Genomic DNA, 26,529 nt, shown 5'->3' on the forward strand with positions numbered 1-26,529 from the left:
TTGTTTAGAGCTTTGTTTTTTAAAGATAGTAAGATTCCTAAATAGTAAGAACTGTAAGCAGGATGCATTCTAAATGCATACAAAAGAATATTTCAAGACATACACTTACCTTTTCAATTCAGAAAATAATAAATTATGAAAATAAAGGAAATTGTTGTTAACCCAACAAAGGCCAGATTTTAAGTGTCTCTCTTATGTGGAATTATTGTGTCTTGAGAGAGCCACCATGTCCATAATATCTGAATTTAATATGCCAGTTCTCTCTTTTTCTTGGTTCTTCTGTTTAAGGCAACATATTGAATCTCTTGGGAGAAACTCATCCTGAATCTGCTCAATTGAAAACATGAGGGTGCACATTCTGAGCTACATATGCTCAGCTCTGAGTTTCCAAGGAAACAAGAGATTGTTCATCTATCTGCAAAAATGAACTGATGAATTACTTTCAGCCTCTTACAAACCTTGATTCTGAATCAAATTCCAGTGTGGAGTCTAAAAAATGTCAGAGTTTTGTCATTTTTGCCTAGGGAACCCCCAATGCTGAGGAGGCTGGCAGTTGGACATGCATTAGTTATAGTTATGCACCTTTATTTTTTTTACCTCTGCCTGTTAGTAAAATGCTGTCGGTGAAAGCCAGCTCCACATAGCTCTCATATAAGAATGGCCTGCAATCGTTACTCTCAGTAAAGGCACACAGAACCACTTGGATTTGGAAAACCCCAGCCAAGCCATATGGGAGGGAGACCTGTGGTTCGAGCCCTCAATGTGGTTCTCAGTTCTTAGGGTCACATACTGAGCAAAGCAAAGAGCAATGGGACAATCTGCATTGTCCTAACCTGTATTGGCATTCAAACATTTCATTATCTATAGCCAAACAATATGTCAAACACTTTAAATAGGTTCAACAGAAATGAGGCATTCTTCAAATTCTTGAATGTGGGTAGGACTCCTTGACTGTTCTTTTACATTTACAAACCAAAGTCTTAATAGTCATAACAAATATTTTAGGTAGACATGTTATTGGGTTCATTTTCTAATAATGGAGTCACAGAGAAATGAAGTAATGTCCCTAAAAGTTACATTGTCCATAAGTGACAAAACTGGGATTTAAAATGAACGGTGTCACCTCAAACTCATAACCTTTGCACTTTATTGTATATTCTGTATAAGACTGGTTGTTATGTTTTCCTCTGTGTTTCAAATGAGTGTGCCCATTCACTTGTTCATTCATTTATGTATTTAACAAATATGTATCAAGCACTTATTCTAGGCTCTGTGGATATGGTAGCAAACAAAACACACAAAGTCTCTCTGGGTGCTTACATTTTGTAGAAGAATCAAGAAAGTAAACAAGTAAACAAATATGTACAATGTAGAGACTGTGTGTTCATTGACTTGATGCCACTGTGACCAAACTACCTGATAAGAGCAGGTTAGAGGAGGAAAAGTTTATTTTGGGCTCATGGTATCAGAGGTTCAAACCATGTTCACATCAGCTGACTCCTTGACTCTGGACCCATGGTGAGATAGAGCAACATGGCGGAAGGGTATGGTGGAGGAGCTTTGCACTGCTCACAGCAGCCAGAAAGCAGAGTATTTGAGCACAAAGAGCCAGGGACAAAATATATAATGCACAAGGCACACACCCAGTGACTCACTTCCTCCACCCATGCCCCACCTCCCTATAATTATCACCTAATAAGTCCATTCAAATTATTAATCCACCAAATGGGTTATATACTGATTAGGTTATGGTTCTCATAATCTAATAATCTTATCTCTTGCATTAACACAGGAGCTTTTGGGGGACACCCCATATCCAACCATAACAGACTGTAATATAATGCCAACAGAAGAAATCAATGCTTTAGTGTGAGAAGATTAAAAGATTTGAATAGACCCTTAAAGATACGATACAGGACAAGATAAAACAGAGGTAGGTAGAGACTGTATGATGCTGGACCCTAGAGATCTGAATTTCATTTGAAGTGATAAGTTATTAAAGAGTCTAATTGTACTTGTGATAGAACTCTCTTGTTCCTATTGTAAAGAAACTGCATAGGTATGAAATCTACCCATGTATCAGAGATAGAAAAATTTCCCTAACTTCCAGCCTCAATTATGATTCTCTGGAATGATGTTAATTATATATATGGAATGCAATTCAATGTTATTAAAAGACTAAAATCCACTCTTTTATTATGTATTGGCTTTTTGATTTGTGGTTAAGGAGAATGTACAATGGAGTGAAAAAGCAGCCTAATATGTGGGTGTATAATTGCACAAAAAGTCAAGTATGGGGGGAAGAACCTATTGAACAGGCACCAGTCTAATTACCCCTGAGTGACCAAGGAGGACACTTCAATCCTATCATCATTTGGACCTACCCCAAGGAACCCGAACCACCCCTCAAGAAAACACCTAGTTCACAGACTCAGTGAGGAAGTCTTCTACATCCTTGTCTGGAACAGTACCTTGTTTAGCATTGGGTTTCCATAGAATTTGTGAAGAAAAGAAGGAATGAAGGTGAGGGGGAGAAAGAGGGAGAATAAAAATAAGGAGGAAGAATTAAAATTGGGAGGGGAGGAAAAAGGGAAAGAATAAAGGTAAGAAGGAAAAGATTCTCTGACATCTTTTCTTGGTTTTGTATCTCCTTGGCTGTACAGTTATGCTCAGTATTCCCCAACCCATCATCCTGGGATTACACACACACACACACACACACACACACACACACCACACATCCAATGAGACACTTCAAAAAGATTAATATTTTCATTTTAACATTTCTGAAAGTATTTCAATGAAATTGCTTTCAAATGGTTTATTTTATATTAGATCATTGAGAGATAGATTAATGTCATAAACGGAGGTACTAGCAAGAGATATTTTTGTCTCTTGTGTGCACATACTGTATATTTCATATCCTCTGAAAACTTAAAGTCACTAATTTAAGTCAAATTAGGAAAAGGGCAGTGTAATAATTGCTATATTACCAGTTCCTTCTTGATAACAAATGAAGCTTTTTTCCCCTTCACCAATATATAATAGTGTGCTTTTTCTTTGGCAAAGATATAATAGCACTGCTCTACAGGAACAAAAATATTTTTACTGGCTATGTTATTACTGAGAAATGCATTGGGAAAATGTAAAAATATTTCACCTTTATGTTGGAGAAAATAAACACAGTGGATTAAATAAAATTTTCACAGCTCTTGACACGTGCCATATGTAATGTTTGGTAAACGTCAAAGAAGAGACTTCAGCTTCTTCTGAGAATCAGAGACTGGAACTGGAGAGGACTTTGGGTAGGGACTGGCCCACCAACTCACACTGCCACAGCAATTTGGGCAAAGGTGATGTAAAGAAGTTTAAAGGCAATCCAAAGTTCACACCATTACTTGAAGAACCAGGACCAGATCCAGAAGTTCCAGAACCAGCCTATGATGGTGCCATTACAGATTGCTGCTTCCGACGCTTTGTTGCACACAATTGGGACTCAGGATTGGTGAGGAGGAGCTGGGAGGGCTCTGAAATCAGGCCTACTAGAATGCAAGTCTCAACCCGCCTGGACACAAACTACCTCTATGAGCCTAGGCAGTGTATTTTAACCTATTTTAGCCTGAGATTTTTTTTTCCTATAAAAAGGAACTTTAATAGTGCCAACCTCAAATATTAAATGATTAAATGAAGTAGTTATTTTTAAATACTGGCACATAGCAAGTAGTAAATAAATGTAATTTATTGTTGCTATTATTAGTAGTAACATTATTATTACTATTATGACTACTACTATTATTATTATTATTCAAGCAATCATGCAATGCATAAAACCCTTCATTTTGCTCATAATTCTCAAATACACTTGTTTGATAAAATGAGAATTCTAAGTCCTCATATACAGAGATAAAACTCAGGTCAGAAATCTTCTAACTGTATGATTCTAATGAATTGAATATTAAGTATGTTTCTTGGAAATTTTGCAAATTCTAATAAACTTTAAATATATGTTACAATGGCAAAATACCATAGAGGGGGAGCAAGAAGTAACCCCTGACAACAGAAACTGGGGAGTCTAGTGGGGATGAAAGACATGAACATACATTTTATAAAAGACAGGACATAGTACATATATTGGTTACAAAGGGGGGTGTGGGAACAGAGCAGGAGGAAGGAATGCTTTCCCTGGAGGAAAGCAAGAGAGGCTGTAAGAAGGAGGCAATATTTGATCTGAGTCTTGAAAGGATGTGGAAATGATGTAGGCAAGACTCCAGCTGCAGGTCCTCTGTGTTTCAGGCAGCTCCAAGTTACAGGTTCCAGGATGCCATAAAAGCTTGTGCTCCTCAGAAAGAGAGGGGACTGGCAAATGCTGAGCAACACCATGTGACTTAGTCACAGTGTGCCTGGGAGGTGGGAAGATCGGGGAGGTGAATTAAAGATGAGACAGGAAACTTGGGTCTGACCCAGGAGACCATCAATGTGAGATATGCCCACTCTAGAGCCAGACCACGAAAGGCCCAGCACTGCCTTTTCTGAGCCATACAGCACTGACAAATTATTTATCCTCTCTGTCCCTCAGTTTCTTCATTTACACCACAGCAATAAAAATCGGGGCAGTAGTTGCAAGAATCAAATAAGTTGCTACTGGTAAAGCCCTTAGACCAGGGCTAGGATACAGAGTCCAGTCATTGCTAGCTATTGTCATCATGCTTGATATCATCCTCATCAACCCTTCGGGGTATTTTGATACCATATTAATTAGCAAAGGAAGATCTACAAAAGAAGCAGTTATCTAAGGATGTGCCATCTAGATTATAAAAATTACTTGCCCTCAAATTACAAGGTAAAGTCTTTTTATGTACTTTAGTAATTTGATGTCAAAATGTCTATGACTTTTAGTTATCACCAGAAATATGACAAATTTAGGTTACAGGAAAAAAAAGACATCAATCTGTTTGGTTCTTTAAAGATCAATCTATTAAAGTCCAGTAAAAATTTTGTTGGCACTTTTTGTTTCATTCTGTTTTTCAATTTCACGAAGAATAGATAAATGAATGCATTCTGGAGGTAAAAATACAATCATACTACACATTTATGAGGACGAATATATTTTAAGCTTTTTAACACACATATTTTAAATTGTTTTCACTGAATTATTTAAATATCTTTACATATAGCAAATTGGATCAATCTCATTCATTATTGTCTGCCACATAATATACCAAATTTGACTCTTTACTTTACTTCGTTAATTATTCCATTCTTAGATCTTTTGCTTATTTCTCATTTCTCACCTTTATAAATGAGGATACAATGGATTGTTCTAGATATGTTTTTGTACACATGTGTTTATATATTTCTGTGGGATAGGTACTTATAAAGATAATTGTTGGTTAAATTGGTTAGTTGTTGTCTTTGGGGCTGAAGATATAGCTCAATAGCAGAAGACTTGCCTACCATATACCAGGTCCTATGTTCAATTATCAGCCTTATGTAAAGGGAAAACACACACACACACACACACACACACACACACACACACACCCTTAAATTTTTTATCAATTCTGCTAAGTTGATCTCTCAAAAAAAATAATAGAATCAATCTATAGAACCATCAAAATTGTGAGATTTCTTTAATAAATCAAAATGTAAAAGTAGTAATCAAGTTCAAATTCCAGACTATTAATGTAATTGATGTATTACCCTATATCAGTGGTTTTTAATCTTTTTGTGTGTCGGGGGGGGGGGTGTGCATCACACATTGTTTTGAGGGTCCAAGTAACAGATTCGTTTTCTTTAAAAAAAAATTTACAAAAACAAATATATGAAACTTTCACATTTCCATGGATGTTTCAGAGTCCCTAAATCTAGACTCTAGATGAAAACCTTCCTTCTGGATAATTCAGAAGTGGTGCATCTGTGGACACGGAGTGAACCTTAACACCCAGCATTGCGTCTCTCTGTGTACCTTGCTGACAGCCCTTCTCATCCTCTAGCTTTTCAACCTGAAACAGGTGGCACAAGGCTGAAGAGAGCAATTGTCCCTTAATTGTCCACCATTTGGCAGTGAAAAAGTGTGCTTTCATGTACAAATGCTCCTCAGCTTATGACAGAGTCATAAAATGAAAATATTATGAGTAAAAAAAATGTATTTCATATACCTAACCTAGCAAATGCCCACTTAGCCACCACAGTACCCTGTAAAATGACAGTTGTTTCCCCTGTGATCACACAGTCAAGTGGCAGCTGCGGATTGCTGAAAGAGTACAGTGTCCAATACAGGCAGGCCAGGAAAAGATCAAACATGGAAGGAGATGACCAGAGGCCTTCAATGTCAGAATAAGGAAGATAAATGTCGTTCATCCGACAGAGGGAAAACGTCTGAAAATCTTGATGATGCGCACAATAGAAGCTTCTAGAATCCACAAGCAGAAACAAAGAGAGAGAGAGATAGAAGACATTTAGAGGATATGTCAGAAAAGTGGGTCAGGCAAAAGGAAGGCCAGGGACTGGCAACTGGTGTCCGCTTGTAGGGAAAGAAATCCCTGTCAAATTTTTTTTTCCATGTCGTCTTTCCTCAGTCTTTTCTGTCAGGGACTATAAAATCCCTTCCTACCCTCTTTGCAATCATCCTTCAAGCTTCCTCAAGGACCTTGCTCTTTCCTTATCTCCCTTTGTCAAGGACTAATTTTGAATGTCTTGTTTTTCCTTCTGATGTAGTGCTGTTCTGATTATAAAAGTAATACGTACTCACAGGAAACTTTTAATGTGCTGATAATATTAAAAATGCAAAAGAAATACATATTCCCACCACGAAAATCAATTACATCTTTATTTTGAAATTTTCACTCTGAAGAGAAGTTTTCTTTTTTTTTTTCATTTTTAATGTATTTTTTCCTGAAATACCAAGACCAAGACTGTACCTTTTATGACATGCCCAAAGTGCTTAATAGAGTCTTTACATCTGACAGAAGTTTAGTGGTTTTTTTTTTTTTGTCATGAATAAAGAATGAGTGGAAAGTTACTGAGAATTTCATATGCCCCAACTTATCTTGAAAGCCTGGCAGTTCTACTTGAAATACTTTGCTGTGAGTCACTGTGAGAAGACTGTACCTCTCTGAAACACTTTCTCAGTTCTTCCTTAATGTCTAAATCATAGCAAACCCTGGTAAATAAATACATAGAAGTAGGCAAATGACGATGTCCACACCCATTTTTTTATACCTCACTCAAGCTGGTGTCCGAGTTCTTTACAGGACACCTGAGTATTGACAAACACACCCTCTTTGTGGACAGTTCTACATGCTCCGTTGAGTTTTACTCTTGATAGCTACATTAAAAAAAAAAATCACTTGACTGGACAAGTCCACGGAAATGAGGAAGTTCAGTTATAGCTGTGAATTCATGGCACTAAACTCAAAATCTTCCCTCCTTTATTCTGGCTAACAATGCTGGAGGAATAAGTGTGAGTGTTGCAATCTTGGTCCCAAAATGAAGGTTACAAGTTTGGTTCTGCCCATAGGTTTTAGTCACCCCATAAAATTGAGATGGATTTGGAAGCACATGCTATCAGAGTTTGCCATCAGTGGACCTACCGAACATCAAATAAGCTTGTGATGACTCTCAAGAAGGCAGCTAATAAACAAGATAAAATCTCCCTTTTGTGAGCTTCAACAGGTAATATAGTTAAGACATGGAGTCACATATTAATAAAACAGTCATTTAGTTTATTACAATGGTATACCAGATCGTCTGAGCAAACATTAAATATGGCAAAGTCGATAAATTAAAGAAATTTTATTTAATCACTTTTATTTGCAATGTTTTTAAAAACTTTTGAATAGATAAAACTTAACACTTCTAATTCAAACTAAAAAGCTAATTATCAATGTGTTCCTAAATTTAATGAAATACGATTTTATTATTATTTAGAGTCATATATATATATATATATATATATATATAATTATAGAATATATTTAACTTTTAAAATAGATTTTGTTCCAGTAACTTAATCAGTTCAGAATGCTTTAACAGGATACCAAAGGCTGGGTGAATTAAACAACAGACCATTATTTCTCACAGTTCTGGAGAGGGAGAAGTCTAAGAGATCAAGAAGATATGGTGGGGCTGGGATTGTGGCTCAGTGGTAGAGCACTTGCCTAGCACCTGAGAGGCCCTGGGTTTGATCCTCAGCACCACATAAAAATAAATAAATAAAATAAAGATATTGTGTCCAACTACAACTAAAAAATAAATATTAAAAAAAACATATGGGGTTTGGTGAGGGCCCACATTCTAATTCATGAGTAGCTGCCTACCTGCTCTATGTTCATATGACACAAAGAGGTTGAGAGCTCTCTGGAGTCCCCTTCATTAAGACACTGATCCCATTCATGAAGGGTCCATTCTCTTGACTTGGTCATTACTGAATGCCTAACCTCTTAATGCTATCACTTTGGAGATAGAATTTCAACATATGGATTTTGGAGGGACTCAAACATTCAATCAACTGCATCCAGTTAAGAGATTTTGTTGCTTTTGCATTTTGACTATATTCATTTCAAACATTTTTCTTGTACTTTTTTTCTTGTACTTTTTCTTTTTTCTCCGACTTTCAATATCTTGAAGCTATAATGATCGATTCCCTATTTCTCCCTGTCAATCCTTTATAACATAACATTTTTTATATAATTGATTCTTTTTTTTTTTTTTTTTTTTTTTTTTTTTGGTGCTGGGAATCAAACCCAGAGCCTCTCACAGGCATAGCAAGGGGTCTACTCCTGAGCCCTGAGCTATATCTAAGATCTCATTAACTGATTCTTAAGGCTAGTGAGTAATCTGACCACAACTTCGTTTCCTAACTGATTCTCCACTTTTTTCCAACACACAACGTGCTGCAGTCAAGGCCATAATTTTTCTCTTTCTCATGTTTTAGTCCCTTTAGTACACAAGGAGTTTTCTCTTATCTAAACTTCCATTTCTCAGACTCACCCTTGGGCAATTTGTTGATTTCTTTATTGGCTTTCATTTTTCTGCTGTTTGGCTTTGCTTTTTGCTTTTCCTTGAGATAATAGTTCACTATATGATTTACCATATAATTTACTATATAATTTACCCTTGAAAATGTGCAACCCCATGGTTTTAACTATGTTCATGAGGTTTGGCAGCCATCACCACTATCTAATTTCAGAACACTCTCATCATTCCAGAAAGAAACCCATACCTGGTCGCAGTCACTCTTTATTCCTCTGTCCTCCTACCCCCTGAAAACCACTGATATACTTTCTGTCTTCAAACTTTGTTTTCAATATTGTTTAGGGAACTATGTGAATTTTAGAATTAATTTCTTTTCTTTTTTTTTAAGAGATAGAGAATTTTTAATATTTATTTTTTTAGTTTTTGGCAGACATATATCTTTGTTTGTATGTGGTGCTGAGGATGGAACCCGGGCCCCCCACGCATGCCAGGCCAGCGCGCTACCGCTTGAGCCACATCCCCAGCCCCTAGAATTAATTTCTTCAAAAAAGCTACCTGGAAATCTAAGGATCAATTAGGGAAGTACTGTGATCTTTTTTTTTTTTTTTTTTTTTAAGAGAGAGTGAGAGGGGGGGGAGAGAGAGAGAGAGAGAGAGAGAGAATTTTAATATTTATTTTTTAGTTATCTGCGGACACAACATCTTTGTTGGTATGTGGTGCTGAGGATCGAACCCGGGCCGCATGCATGCCAGGCGAGCGTGCTACCGCTTAAGCCGCTGTGATCTTAATATTAAGTCTTATAATCCAGGAGCATAAATGTTTTCTCATTTATTTAGATCTCTTTAATTTCAACAATAGTCAATAGTATACAAGTTTAGCTGGGGTTTTTTTTTCTTTTTTTTTTTTTTAACTCTATCATGGGCTTTAGTTTTCAATCTGCAACTCAAGTATAAATTTCTTTATGTGGAGCCATTTCTTCTATCCTAAACTCAATGAGCAACTCTTAGTTTTTACAGTGAATTTTAAAATACAGAATAGATGTAGTCCATCAAAATTAACTGCTTCTTCTTAAAATATGTCACTGAAGCCAGGGGTAACGGTGTACACCTGTAATCATTGGGATGATTCCGGAGGCTGAGAAAAAAAGGATTGCAAGTTCAAGGGCAGCCTCAGCAACTTAGTGAGAACCTGGCTCAAAATAAAAAATAAAAATGGGCTGAGGATGTTGCTCAGTAATAAAGTGCCCTTAGATTCAATACCCAGTACATATATACATATATATATATATATGTATTTCATATATTATATATATATCAAAATATATGTATTTTATATATTATATAAATATATGTCATTGCATATTCAGAACACCAAATGCTTTCCTACATCCATGTCTGTTCAGTATTCTTCCTACTTGAAATGATTGTCTCCTCAAGGATGTAGAAGCCTTAGGATTTTTAAAATCTTAGTTAACAGTTACCTTGTTCAAGAAATAACCCCAACATTTCCTCTTCTTTCAAATATTTAATCCATTCCTCAAATAAAACTAATTATATTCAATCTTTGATCATAATATACTGCCTACGATAGTTACTTGAGTGTGTATTTCTAATCCCAGATTATAAGCAAACTTTAGGGTCTTTCTTAGTCACCTTTCTAGTCCTATATGTCTTACCCTATTACTTCCAAATTAAAATTGTTCAGTCATTCCCATTATGTAAATCTGAATAATGCAAAAAAGGTGACCATTAAGATACTGAGTCATCATTTGGTTTAATAATCAATTAAGCATCTTAATTTACTCTTATGTTCTTTAAAGTCCCTATCATGTTTCTGATTATTCCCTTTCCTACACCCTGGTTACAAACTCTCAGAGTGTCATTCCAACAATTTCTGTATATTAGATTTTGTTTTATGGCACTACACAGTATTGAGTCACCTGTTTCTGAAATGACACAATGAGAAATGACTATTCCTTCCCCATTTCTTCAAGTTCTATTTTCTCAGATTGGGAAATTTTAAAAAGGTTCAAATTAACACTCTCCTGTCTAATTAATTTGTTTCACCTGGCTTGAACTCCTTGGTGTTGACCTATGATTTATCCATAAAACTTTCGGTACAAAGGTAATATTTTCAAGTCTGCCTTAATCATGACCATTCTAATGCCAAACAGCAAATTGTTTTCTATTTCAGACTCAAACTTAAACTGTAAAGAGTCCTTAGAAAGTAAAGAGTCCTTCACTGCTTGCTTTCCATTTGGCAAAACAATACAAATGACCCAGCTAGTATGTCAGCAGCATGGTAGCATGCCTTGACAAGGTCTCCCCCGTTTCTTTGGAAAGAAGGATGAATAACAAGATTTTACTTGAATGTCAATTTTGATGTTGATATAAAAATTATTCTGAGATGTGACATTTTATTACTCTATGATTTTTAGAAGGGTTTTTTGGATTTTTAAAAATTATTATTTTTAAATGGCACCAGTCAAATTCCCAAATGAAGGGTAACAGATAATTTCACCAATTCCCAGTATTTAGTGGCTGAGCGTGACACATATGAACTATGATTCCAATAAGACTGATACTGGGAAGGATGTCTATGAGATGACTGACATACCCTAAACCAGTGACTGTGGCAGGTAAATGCTTTCTAAGGAAATCATCGAAGTTAAGTCCCTCAATGGTAGGAGCCACATCTGTGTCATCAGTTGTCCCTGTGCTTAGCAGAGCTCCTGTTACTCTGTGCACCTCGTGCATGCTGAGTGAACTAGACGAAATCCCAATTTTTACATTTACTACACTAACACATCCTGCAGGCCTCCTGAGTGAAATGCTCAATCCAAGTCATGGTGAGTAAATAAAACAGAAATGTCCCTGGTCACAAGAAAATTACAATGTAATGATACAGAAAATAAACAAACAAACAAACAAAAAAAAACAAAACCAGCCCAAGAGGAACATTTCACACTATTAGAGAAATGTTGTTGTTTTCTTAACAACAATAGAAGTTTTTGAAAGATTCTTTTGTACATTTTAGAGCACTGGTGTATACAATTCTTTTTTTTTAACCTTTCCAAGAAGCTATGAAGAAAGCCCAATATGATTGAGTTCCTGAAACATGTTAATTCCAGGGCAAGATTAAGACTTGCCTTTGCTTCTCTATCTGCATCAGTTTCCTTTATTGACTGGTTCTTGGTTGGCTACTGCAAGTTCTGGAGATTTAAAACACTCAAGACATAGATTTTATCCACGTGATCAAAGACATGAAGATCTCATTGCCCTCCAAGTTGATATGCATTCAAGTTCAAATAATTATCCGTTGACTCATATATTTAGATCTCAAGGTGGGAAAAGATGAGAAAGATTACAAGAATGTTTTCAGATCGTCTTCTAAATAGGGTACCTACTCTTTGTTCTGAAAACTGGCTCCACTATCCACTAAATTAAGTCACTTAAGATCTACTTACTAACACAAATTCATTCTAGACCATGAAATGGACATTAATTCTCAAAATAATATATGTGAACCCTAGATCTCAGGCAATAAATCATCAAATCTATTGCCTATCCTTCTCCTTGCCTTCAAATTGCTATTTTTATATATTGGATAATTTTTGATGTGACTAACTTGACCTCACCACCACCACACACATTGACTCCAGGCTGTAGGACATTGCAAATGTTATAATGAATTCAGGAACCAGAGCAGCTGGATTTAGATCCTGATGCCAGCAGTTACTAGTTATATAACTTGGCAAGTTTCTTAACCTCTCGGGACCTCAGTTTAAACACAGCTGCACAGCTGATACATGACAGAGGTGAGATTGGAAGGTAGGCCATAAAATAAGGATAACAATGATACTAACTTCTAGAGGTATGGTAAGTATCAAACAATTTCCTGTATCTAAAGCACTTACAATAATGCCTGGCATAGGAAAAACTCCTTCTATATTTTTATTATCATTATTAGTACAATGATTATTAGTACAATTATTAGCACAATAGTGACAATAAAAAATCTAGAAAGGATTGTGGACAGAGTGCTTGTCAGCCACGTTTCATGACAACCTGATCAAAAATTTGAGATCAATCAGTAGCAAGTGCAGTCTCATGATCTGTGCCAAGAACCACAGATTTAAATTGCTGCTATAAAATGGAATCTTCATATTTTCATACAAGGATTGAAACTCTAATATACAGCTTTTGCTGTTAAATATAATCATTCAGAACATCTTTAATTTTCCATTTCCTCTTTAGGTTCAAACATACATAATACATATTATAAGATTTAATTCTAACTTTCTCAAAATATATCAATAGAGAATACAATTGGACAAATATGTCCACAATCATCCTTCAAAAATTTTATTACATTACCTTTTTTCTCTTTCCTGGTAAAACCTCAGGTGGATATAGATTTTTAGAAAATTGAATAGAGTCCATTTTTTACTAGTGGCTCTTATTTATTTCTGTTAGCTGAATTTATGCAGCTATTTTTAATGCTGTGTACTGGGATCAGTACTTTTCAGAGTTGTTTTCTATTTTAAAGGATTTGGCTGAGTCACATATGAAGAGACCTAGATAATATCTGAGGCAATACAGACAATCTGCACCAGTGTGGCACTTGTTTTATAAGTAATTCTTCAATTACAGGATAATCTTTAATATTTTTGTGTTGACCTGATTATTTTAAAGGAAACACAAAATTAATGTAGTTCTTTTTCTTTCCTCCTTTTTTCTTTTTTTTAAATTTTATTTTATTTGTTCTTTTTTTTTTTTTGCAATGCTAGACAGCAAACCCAGTGTCTTGCACATATGAGGCAAGCACCTTGTCACTGAGTTATACTCCCAGCCCCAACACTTGATCCACTTATGAAAATTTTCACAGCAACCTTTTATAAATGCCCTGTAAATTTTTATATTTCTTGTAATAAAACACATGGTATACTTTTTTTCTAGACGTGTTACTCAATCTGATCTCAGAAAGCTTCAGCATGACTTAATTTTTAAAGTCAAAGCTTATGGGAAATACCAGCAATTTCCAGTGACCTGATAATACCAAAAAAACAGCCTATAAATGCATGTCTTAGAGGTAAGTGGGTGCTAGTGTAGGCCCTTGTAAGTTAAAAGCAACATTTTATAATCTCGGCAAGATGTAATGGGTAGTCAAAGTAATGAAGCTAACCCAGGCGTAATGATTAATCTCTGTGTGAGTCATGACCCCGGCAGCTGCATTCTAAATGAACTGCAATCTATATAATGCATTCTCAGGAAGACCAGACAACAAGAAGTTGCATTAGTCCACAGTTCAGAGAGAAGACTGTGAGCAGCAGTACACTCAGCTCTGGCCTAAAAGAGCAAGAGGTATAGGTTGAGCAAATTCATAAAATAACAGTGAGATATCATGGATATTTACTGGCTCCAATTTATCAAAACAGATTGTCACATTAACTATTACCTGATTCAACTAAATAGCCATGAACCAGGGTATTTTTGTTGTCTAAGCATGGTGGAGCTATTGCCAGGGCTGGTATGAGAACCTGGAGGTTGGACAGACCACCACCCCCCCTCCCCGTGGAGGGAGATGTTGAGAAGAGTCTTTAGTCCCAGTGAGTACTAATGGCTACGGTGTTAAGAGGGTTCCTGGAGAGCTGTTCAAGGCCACACTCTTTGAGAAACCTCACCTCAAGCCCAGGAGGGTACAGCCATTTCCTCTTTTAGCCCCTCTAGGTATTAATGGCTCAGGTGAACAGAGTTTAGCCTTTTATTTCCCTTCCTGTGCCCACTCCTCAATATCTGCCCCAACCAAATCTAGTTTAGGAAAGAAAGTAAACAAGTGCACATAGCTAGTCTGGCTGCTTGAATGGAACCCCACACACTGAAAAGTCAAGAACCTTGTGGCTTCCTGCATGTTTTTCCTTAAAGATCCAGGAAAGAGGAATCAAGGGTGACTCTTCAGGGATCATAATCCTGAGCAAGGGCCCCTCCCCAAAATGTTAATCCATCCTCTCTACTGCTTACAGGACAGTCTGAGGTCACTCCTAAAACAAGTCAGCTGCTCTTCAAGCTGATTGAGGTATGTGTCATCAGAGACTCCAGTTAAAAGCCCCAAGTACTTCTCACTCTGACCAGGGTGTCAGAGGTAAAAAGTCCATGAGGGTTTTATCTGCTGATCCAGCGCAGCCAGGCCTCAGCCCACACGCCCTCCAGATGGCACGTTGTCTACGTTTCAGACACTCTTGGAAGATGTTAGCATCCTTATTGCAAAGATGACATACTTTCCTTGCAGCTCATTTTACTAAATTAAAAACATTAAACATAAGTGTCTCTTGAGGTGCTTTTTTTCCCCTTCAAAAATTATTTTCTCTGAATTAACATGTGTTTATATAATTTCAGATAAGAACTAAGCAATGCCTTCTCTTTTTTTCACCTGCCAGCGGATGTCTGAGTGCACAGATAGGCTTTCTGAGAGCAGGGGGTCCCCAGGGTTGCTGGTGTAATTCTTTTTACTCTGGGGTGCTCAAGCACAGAATTGCCTCCAATCAATTTGCTTTCACATTCTGGAATTAAACTCACTGTATATAAAAGTATAACAAGTATTTTCAATATAATTCTAAGTAGCCGTGATTTAAAGGGCTTTTTATTGTAATGAAAAAAATTACAAGGCATAGTAAAATCTGTACAGCCTATTTGACTGAATCCAATCAAACACGTGTAAGATTCTCCATAACCTCAAAATGGGTAAAAATGACTTAAAAATTAAAAAGGACAATGGGTAAGAATCATTTTGATGTCTGATAGATGAAGCTATATACCTGAACAATATTTTGACCTCCCAGTTTCTAAAAATATAGAATAAGTCATAATGTGCTAGAGAAGCCAGGGCATTTCAAACACGTAGCTAGAGATATAAAATATAGACATTGATATAACATAATCTTCTAAGTACACAGTTATCTTTTAAAGGTGAAACCAAGACTTTAAATACAATATACCTCATCTAGTTTAGGAAAGAAGTAAAGGAGTAATGTCAGGAGTAATGGTGACGTCTACTACTGCTGTTTGATTGGAGGCATTGGGCTGTTGACTTAGGCATCAACGGCCATTGCTATTCCAAATACTGATGGTTAATATACATGCAACACACTTGAACCTGAACATAAGCAAGTATAACACAAAGATTGTGCACTTTGTGCCTGCCACATAGTAGACCTTCAATAAACATTTGTTGAATAAAAAATAAAAGAAGGAATAAGGAACTCATGGGCAATCTGGGTTTCTGTACTATTTTAATTGAGTTTTTTCCAACTGTCTTTAAGACAAATGAGTAAAGCAAATCAGAAAATTATCAAGTCACAATCAGTGGCTTGATAGTTCTTGGATAGTATTAGTCTTCACCAGACTAAAAAACGATCTCTTCTGACTTAATACTGAGACTTTGGTTCAAAGTCCTGCAAGTGTTTTGCAAAAGCAGAACCTCCCTTCCATCACCAAATGGCATGTTGTGGAATCTCAAAGTGTTGACAGAAGCAATACTGGGTTTGTTATTTTATTCACTAAAGAGGCAAGAGAAATAAAGTTGCCAGAAAAAATACAGGAAGCCCAATTAAATCAAATTCCAGGTAAACGATGAAAAATATTTTAGTGTAAATATGTCTCAAATATTGTATGACATATACTAAAAAATTACTCATAGTTTGTCTGAAACTGTAATCTACCTGGGAACCATGTAATTTTTATTTGCTAATTCTGGCAACCCTAGAAGGAAAGCAAATGTTCTGACTAGATACCAGATTTTTTATACCTGCAGACTCTGGTAAATGAGGGGAACTTTGGGGTAAGAAACAATGATAGGATTATCTTGATGCATTATTCAGTGATGGCCAACTTTACAGAATTCACTAAAATAATATTTTCAAATAGGCTTAATCTTGCAGTCATGCTTCTAAAGACAATGAGAGCATTGCATGTAGGCAGAGAAAGATTATGAAAAATGAAGTAAGCAAAGAAGAAAAAAAATGCCAACAGGCAGAATAAACATTTTTGACATTAACATTCCCTTTTAAGAAGATATTGTATGTATATGTTTCTATAGACATATCCTCGGATAGATCAAAATAAAAATGACTTTTCAAAAGCCTTGAATTTTGATAAAATGTCAACAGTATTTTTAAACTGGGAATGAAATTTAGAGGTTATGAAAGATGGCAGATTGATTGATTGAATGAATATTAATATTTATTATGTACCAGTAAGAAGCTAGAGGCTATTTGAACATGCAGGCCTGTTCTCTGTGGCCTAAGGAGGAAATGCCCATCTTGAAGCTGTGGGTTACAAGGTCTTAAAAGAGCAGGGTGACATATGTTGCTGCCAAGCAGAGGGTTAAGATCTTCGTTCAAATGAGATCTGACAATATGCACAGGAATAGCTGGAAAATTCTTAAAACCCACAAAATCCATAATCTAAAATCTCACATTGGACCTCTTCCTCTGAATTCAAGGGCCCCCTTGATGTCCAACTATCAAGCAAAGCCCCGTCAGAAAAAGGTTTGAGTTATTGAGGCTTCCTGTAATGAGACTAAAACTCGTCTGGGGCTCAGAATATGGTCCTTCTTTTTTTTTTCCATTAAAGAGTCCAATTGTAAATGCGGCAGACTCCCACAGTCTTTCTGCAGGAGAATGGAGACTCTTAAGGGAAGGAAAGAAGACAGCAATAGTTATGGAACCACCATGAATCAGAACTCACTGTCACGTGTGTGTTATTCATTTTAGTTCTCAATAGTAACCTGGTATGACTGGCATATTTTCTCATTTTATCCATGACAGTCTGTTGTGCCTAAAAGAACTGAAATCATTACCCAAGAATACAGAATCCCAAACTGGTGAATTCAATCCTCTAATCCAGGCCCATTTGCATCACACTGCATTGTAAAACTTGTGAATCAAAAACACCTCTTCCACCATTAGATAAAACACCAGAATTTTGAGCCAGTCAAAGCAAAGTCTTTATTCACAGAAAAGGCAAATAAAATCGTTGTATGTTTTATTTTCAATGATGTTTTCTTGAATTTTGAAATGGTGATTCTAAGGCCAAAAAATAAACTAAAGTGATGCTTACCAGCATGAAACTCTTTCAGGTGACTCTTGGTGTGTGACATTTTCCAAAATGAACTACAAAAAAATACAAAACATGAAAGTACATTGCCCCATTAAACACCAAAATTAGAAGCAGTAATCAGGAAAAAAATAATCTCTGTCAAATTGAACTTTAAGGATTAGAAGCCTCTGGAAAGTTAGAGCTAAATAAAACGAAATCATAAAATAGGAACTTTAGGTCATAACACAAAATAAACTTCCAATCAAATGGTCATGGGTTGTAAAAGCTTAACTTCTGCAATCATGTCACCCAGATTAAAATCACAGCCTCCCCTCTGACTAGCTTTGTGATCTTGGCAAACTACCTAGGTCCTCTGTGCCAGTCTCCTCCTCTATAAAACAAATAAAATAATAAAACCTACCTCAGAGGGTCACTGTAAAGATTAAATGTGGTACTCTATGTGACCTGCTAGGCATACAACCTGTAAGAAAACAAGTAGTCAGTAAATATCAGCTCTTATTTTTTTTTATCATCACTAACATGTTTTATCAAAAATGGATCTGATGTAAAATGAGGATTTTGCATTCATTTATGCCTTTTTCAAAGTGAAGGTTTCTGGACACCCAAGACCCCAGATGTTTTTCTCTCAATCAATATTAAAAAGTTCCTGGCAATAGCTGCCTTTTAATTTTCCTAGGCAGAAGCACAGAATTCAAAATCCCAGGCTGACCTTACCTACAGTGCTTTCTTGTATTAAGATTCTGTGCAATTCTAAAGAAATGATCTGGCTTGCAGATAGAGGAATCAAGAAATCCTAAGACTCCTTGTCACCCCAAATCTCTGATAGCCACATGGTTAGGTGGAGACCACTCAAGGTTTATCAATGTTATTCTGAAATGGAGTCTACAAGTATGATGTCTGGGTAAGTGTATGTGTGTGTGTGTGTGTGTGTGTGTGTGTGTGCGCGTGTGTTGCGTGTGTTTCAGGAAGCCAGATATTAAGCTGCAGAGGTGGAAGAAACATTAAAAAAAACTAAAACAGGGTGCTTAAACACCCAGTTGCAGTTGGGTGAGTTGTGCTGTGGCCCTAAAGGGAAGGTGCTGATGTTACCTGGTGCAGCCCAGGACAGACCACCAACCCTCCCTCTATGTGAAAAGCAAAACCTCTGGGTATCCCACCAAGGGAGCCACAGAGCTTAAGACCCCAGCATGCTGCATTCTCTTCCTCCTACAGAAATTTACAGGCTATTTTCCCACCCTTCCCCTGAGCTAGGATATTGAGGTTAAAATGTACCTACTGAGTAGGTAATGCATTTGGTATTAAGGATCCATCATACACGTATGTCTTCCGAGCATAATGGTTCCTTTGGAGCTATTATAGGTATGCCGTGAATAGATATTAGGAATAATACACAAAGAGTGGCTGAAGGAGATCCCGTATTAACTACTGTCAGACTTTTAACATTATTCAAAACTAGGCTTCTTTTTTTTTTTAATTCCTGGGGTTTAATACCTCCATACTTTGTAAACTGAGCGCTTTTCAAAGAGAGCTCCAAATTCCTATGGAGCTGTCTTTAGGCGAGCTTTGATCTTTGCAGAGCACCTATCTTGTGTTTCTATAATTGCTCTGGTTTAACAAGGCTCCCTAGCACGTGAAGGGGGGAAATCCTTTTATTAAGGCTATAAACCTAACTGACCACAGTGATGGAATGTGCAGCTTAGAGGTAGATTTTAGCTCCCCAGGACAGAAAAAAAAATGGGGGAACTGGGGGGAGTCTTCATGCTCAAACTAAATGAAATATTTATTAAACATGTTTCTGGTGTCCCAGGTGGTAAGAGGCTGCCCTGTGGTCTGCTGAAAGGTTTGATCTTTGCTAACTATTGTGAATGCTGATTTCAATAATGGGGTGAAAGCTGAGGAAGTTATGGCTGAAATTTTGGCTAAAGATGACAGCTCCAGGTTTGAAGTTACACAGAGCAGTCTGAAGGATTAAACCAACAAAGCCTGCTCCAAAGTATTGAGTTTCCAAAAATGCGATCTTCCTATCAGTGCTTCACACTCCTAGCATGGGGAGGGGTCCTCATTTACTCTGACTTTGCCATATTAATCTTACTTTACAAATACATGAGGTGATTTATATCATGTTTAATTAACTGATTGAGGGCTCCGGTGGTAAAAAGAAAAAAAAAATGGCATCGCATTAAGCTCTGTCCGTATGGCAAATTCGAATCACATCCTTAGCCTTGCAAGAACAAAATATCCCGAGAGTCACTGATGACAGGATGTAGGAATTGAAATCAGGTCCCTCCTGTTGTTTGAGAATCCAGGGAGGGTGCCTGCCATATGCCCGTCACTTCCAGGGGGGGTGGAAATGACAGGATAAAAGAAGGGAAGGCTCTAGTTCCTCCAATATGTTCAAATCTCAGATGAGAATGATCGTGCGGCAGTGCTGTACAGAGGCCAAGATTCACATGAAAGTGTGCCTCAAACTTTGCAGAGAGCTTAATGAGAGGGGGTTTTGTGGTGTTTTGATACTTGTTTTTTTGTTTTGCTTCCTGAAATGGTTGTACTCCGGGTTTTGAGAATAGGCAGGTGAAAATGCTGTGGTTTTCAGATGAATATAAGCAGGAAAAATAAAAAGAGGGAATTCTTAATAAAATATATGTGCACTGTGATGCTATAGAACGCAAATTGGGTTTGACTCCTGAAAACCACACATTGGGATACTGGTTTCAAAGTTAACATTTTTGGAAGTGGGAGTTGTCCAGTTTTTTGCCTCAGAAATCTGTAGTGATTATTTATGACACTAAAGAAAAAATGGAAATTGACTACTGATTTCTTTTCATAACTTTGAAATTGCATTTTAAATTATATTAGTAAGACAGCATAATAAAAGTTTCCAATAGAGTAAAAAAAATCAATTACATTCTTTAATATGATGATTAGCATTTTGGTGCATGATCTTTTGGTGTTTAATTATTTGCATGTTTTAAAACCATAATCAAGCTATACCTTAATCTTGTCTGCTAACTGGTTTTTCCACTTAATATTTTATCACACGTTTTCCATACTAGTATGTACCCCTAACTTTCACTGACTGCATAATTTTCATCAAATAAATGTTACTATCTTTTTCTAACCAAGCTTCCATTGTTGGAAAATTGAAATACTTTCCAATGTTTGCTATTACAAATAACATTACAAAAACAATTATGTATATATATAGTCTTTCCACATTTTGAATTATCTTCCTAGGAAAGATTCCTCATAACTATACATTTCTTTAAATAGCATATACCCAAAGGAATTTTTCTTCCAGGTACAGTGGAAAGTAAAACATTCTGTGAAGGTCTCACTATATAGAGAAAACTTCATTGAAATTAACATGCAGTCCTAGGGTAACAACTTCACTCCTGTAGCAATTATTGGCATCATAAGAGAAGTATTTTATTTTCATTGTGTACTTATAAATGTTGTGTTCTTCTGTAAAATAAGCACATAATAACAATGAAATAAATCCAGAATTTTCCATTTTATTTTACTCATCCCTTGTCATTTCAATCTAGAAAGAAAAAGTCTTTTCAAAAGTTCAGAAATTTATAACAATTTCCTAGAGAGCATTACAAATAGACTATTAAGCCAGCACACAGTTCATTTTTTTAAAATGACCATTATTTTAAAGTTACATCTGAAGTGTGGTCGTAATAATTAATAATTCTAGATGTTTTCATGGCATTAATTCAGAATTGATGAATTGAGTAAGTGAAGCAATATATCTTAACTCAGACCAGTTTGGATTTTGACAAAGAGTAAAACTTTTTCTACTGTGCTGTGTAGCTGCATGGGCAGCTTGTAAAAAGAATAATCACCTCCACTTTTGCAACTTCCTGAAATCATTCAAAATAGAGTCGTTTAGAATTATTTCATTTGGGAGTAATAATTTCTCAAACACAGTCTGCTACAGTATACTTGGATCATTGGCTTCACTTCTCAAAGTTCTATATTTTCTTAATCCTTCTTTGTTTGCAAAAAATATATATAAAATTAAAATTCATTTCTGCAGCCTAGTTAATCAAGAAAGTATCTGATTTATTTAACGTGGTCTATGGTTTCATGAAACACCATTAAATTCAATTTGAGATGGTATTATAGTTCAAATGATATATTTTTCACAATTTTGGAGGCCAGAAGTACATTGCTCTAGACAGTTTGTTCCAGTCAATGTTATTATTGGTCTGAGGTAACATAACATCGTTTGTTTTCCAAATCTATTCCTTTCAATGAAGTCTATTTCTTCTGCAGGATTTAAAAACAAAAGATAAATATTCTCTATGAAGCACAGGAAGGAGAAGCAATTAATGTGAATTTGATAAAACATAATGTACTGAACTGACAGCAAAAAGAGTACGCTTATTTGATTGTTGACTAGTTTTGTCTTTAAATAATAGTCTTCTTTTGGCATTAAATGTATATTTGTTCACAATAAACATAATTTATGAATATTTTAGCACATGTGTACTCAGTGGGGTGGATTATCATACTGATATAAATGGAATTAATGAGCAGTCAACCTGCCACATGCCATGACATATGATAGGGCAGGCAGAGCACAGAAATAATTCTCGTGGTTCATAATAAAGCTTTCCTCTTACTTTAACTTCTTACAACTACTCAGTCTTATTTCCCCTTTCTTTTGGAGTATGGTTCCTTTGCTCTAACACAGAATTCAGGTTTTACTCTGAGCATACTTTGCAACATTCAGAAAACTAATTTCTTGCCTTGTTTAAAGCCAAATAGACATATTTGGAGAAGCTAACTCCAGTCAGCCAAATTTGGGGGAATAAGTCTTAGATACACAAGCATTTTACATATTTCTATTAGAAAAAAAAAAGATGATCCTCTCTTTTCTTCTTTTCATTCTGTGACAATAACATGATTATGTCCAATTGATGCAGATCTTTACAAGAAACAAAAACCTTTTTTAATGGCTCTACATTTTCAAACAGATCTGATGGGCATATTGCCTGGATGAAATTATTCAAAAAAAAAAAAAAAACATCTTCTTAGCCAGTTATCTGCTCTCCTTGAACACAAAGCAACAATCTGTTAAGCGTGTCTAATAAGATTTTTTTTTTTTAAGGAATAAACCCAATGGTATAAAACTACCTCTTCAGGCAGTAGATGTGGGGGTACACACGGGCATGCAAACTCTTCAACTTAACCATATGTAATTTGACGAAGAATTATTTTTGTGAAGAGGCAAACTGAAATTGAAGATTTGCCCTTTTTCTTTTATTATATTTTCAGCTTGATGATGGCAAAAGTAGGAGAAAATACTAGCAGCATATGCACTGCATTGTCAGGATGATCTGGCAGGAGGAGAGCCTTGGCAAAGAAATTCTACCCTGACTTTTCACAAACACAGATGGCAGGGTTGCAGCCTTTATTCCTCTTATCTTTTATTTTCAAAGGGAATATTTGAAGCTTTTTTGCACCTCTACCCCTCAACTCTCACTATCACATTTTGAAAACACTGTCTCCCTCCTCAAACCAAAACTCTGTCCTAAGAGGGCCAAGCCCCAGGATACCACAGGGAAGGGGTAGAACAGGACACCATGTCTCTGGTCATCTGTTAGAGGGCGGCATTGTACTTTACAGGGCTGGGGCCAGATGATCTTCCCCAGAGTGGCTCCCCTGGGGAATCCAGCCCTTTCACCGGAGAAGTAAATGGGCACCACCTAGTGCTCTTTTGATGCAAAGGCTGTTAGTGCTGGTGTGGACATGAGTGGGTATGCCTGGGTGCCTGACCTTCACAAAGGAGAAATGAAAGGAGTCCGTTGGCTTTTACCCCTTTGCCTTCAAAAATGAAGAAAAAAAAAAAAAGAGCAAATGACAATTTTAACACAAATGAATTTGATGCTTCTAAATCAGGAATTTCCTTGGGGGTATTTTTTCCCCCTTATTTTTAAAATAAATATTGCTCTGTTCATGAGAGGTAACATCTTTACTTACCAAAATGCTAATTTCCTCCTCATCATTTTTTGCCTTTTTATTTATTCTGTGGTTCACTTGCAGGAATTGCTACAGATTTTGATTTGGTCCATAGCAACAAAGAGGAGAGAGTGTCAGCCTACCCCTACCCCCCAAAATCTATTTTAACAAGGAGTCTCTCTGGAGTTCTCATAACACAACAAATAGCTTTTATGAAAAATGATATGTAGCACAAAATCTTTTGCAGTGCAATAAGATCAAGTTAACCACTCATGCCTCTAGGAGAAAACCTAGGAAGTTTTATCTGATTGGCAAAATGGACCCAGATATCAGTTTGAGGACTGAGTACACTTTGATGAAATTTCACAGCAATGAAGTCTGATTATCTGAATGATTGCTTAAACCTTTTAAAACGTAACTCGAGGAAGAACTAGACATTTTTTGAAAACAAATGGTCACGTAGAGAATAGAAGAGCCATTTCATGCTGTTTACTTTTTTCTATAACATTTTGGTTAGAATTATTCTTACTAAGTACTGCTTTTAAAAAGTAATCATAATGACTTCTTTGTTGCTAAAAGTAGAACGTTTGGCAATAAAGTAGGAAATCTTGATGTAGGGCAAGGTGGAGGGCAGAAATGGGAGGAATGAGGAACCTGCTACACATAACCGGATTAACAAGGGCCTGCTACACATCCAGGAACTTTAACTGCTGGCTTTGAACTCATTAGGAATCTGCTTATCCATCATGCAGCACAACAGAATCCAGAGAGAAAACAGACTGTGAAGAAACAGATAAAAATGATTATAACTTATTTTAGTTAAGAGCTCAGTATCTGTCCTAAGCAACCTGGAAAAAATAAAATAAAGGAGGCAAAGCACAAGGTTCTGAACTTCTCTCGATTGCCTGCAGTAAAACTCTCCCATTAAAAGATGGCAATAATACTTAGATGTAGCACTTCTCAATTACATTACGAACTAAGTTAAAAATCTAAAGCACTTTTGTAATTTTAGCCATTTTATTGCAGTAACCTAGGATATTAAATAAGTGATTTATTTCAGCTAAATTTTAAAATTTATACCAAGAAAAAAGAAAAACTTTCAGTGGGTTTCCTCTACAAGAAGCAAGGGGGAAAAAATGCATAGTGAGGGCTGAGGGCTATAGCTCAGTGGCAGAGGGCTTGACTACATGTGAGAGGCACTGGGTTTAATCCTTAGCACCACATTAAAAAAAAAAAAAAAGCAAAATAAGGATATTCTGTCCATCTACAACTACAAAACAATTAAAAAGAAAAAGCATAGTGAACTGAATTGAACTCTGCAGTTTCACTAGTCCAAAATATACATACACCTATAGGTTCAAAATTAAATGGGAGATCCTGTCTTAACAGGTTAAAGACACACATGAATTGATTAGCTGAAACCATAAAGTGGCTAAGTCTGTGTTTTTTTCAAATGTATAACCACAGGATGATGGAAGGAGGTCGATATCACCTTTTAAATTAAAGCAGTGTTATGTTGTGCATTCAAGTTGAATTCCCCAACTCTTCATATCACCGCCATCCTGGTCGGCCTGTTTAAAAACAAACAGCAACAACAACAAAAAACTTGCTTGCTTTTTCCTTCCCTCCCTGCCTTCCTCTCGCCCCTCCCCCTCTCCCTCTGGCCTGCCTTTCTCTGAATGCTATAGTTCACAGTGAAACCCTCTGGTAATGACAGCCCTGAAGTGATAATGTACTTTCCTGCCTGCCCGTTAACAGTAGCACTTGATCCCGCCATGGGTGCCAGCTCAATGGCAGAAGGATGCTTTCAAATTTTCTAGAGGTAAAAGGGACCAGTTCAATTTACTGCCTTGACAACCTCAGCAGTTTCACTAAGTTCTGGCACATACATGGATGTTTTATTAAAGAAGAAAAGGAAGAGGGGGAGAAGGAGGAAGAGGAAGAGGAAGGAAAGGAAAGAAGAAGGCAGGCAGGAATCAGTTTCTTCTGTCACTCAATACTGTGTCAGTGAGACTAAACGACACATTTTGTTTCTTCTCCCTGGGATTCACTGGAAATTTTTTGCACAGTAAATAAGGAGTTAAGGTGAGTAATATCAAATAAACTCACTGGACTTGGAAGAAAAGCCAAAGGTCCCTTCCTAGGGTAATGCAGGCTCTCTGTGGAGTAAGCAATGGGCACCATGTGATAGTTCATTTATCCTCTCATTCCCCTTAGCTCACTTCCCACAGGAGAGGGCTCTGAGTGGCCTCTGTGTACCTGGTGGGACAGTATCTGAGACCTCAATGGCCCAGCTTCTCAGCACACCAGAGTGTGCCACTGTCCTCGCCTCCCGATTTTAACAGACAGTGCATTGTTCTGCTGAAGTAACAAACTGAGAGCAATCGATGGTCTACCCAAATACCTACTTTTTAAAGAATAGGGTGAAAGTGATTTCTTGACATGGAAGGCACTGTTGCAGGTTAAA

This window comes from Urocitellus parryii, chromosome 12 (assembly GCF_045843805.1).
Source record: "Urocitellus parryii isolate mUroPar1 chromosome 12, mUroPar1.hap1, whole genome shotgun sequence".
NCBI lineage: Eukaryota > Metazoa > Chordata > Mammalia > Rodentia > Sciuridae > Urocitellus > Urocitellus parryii.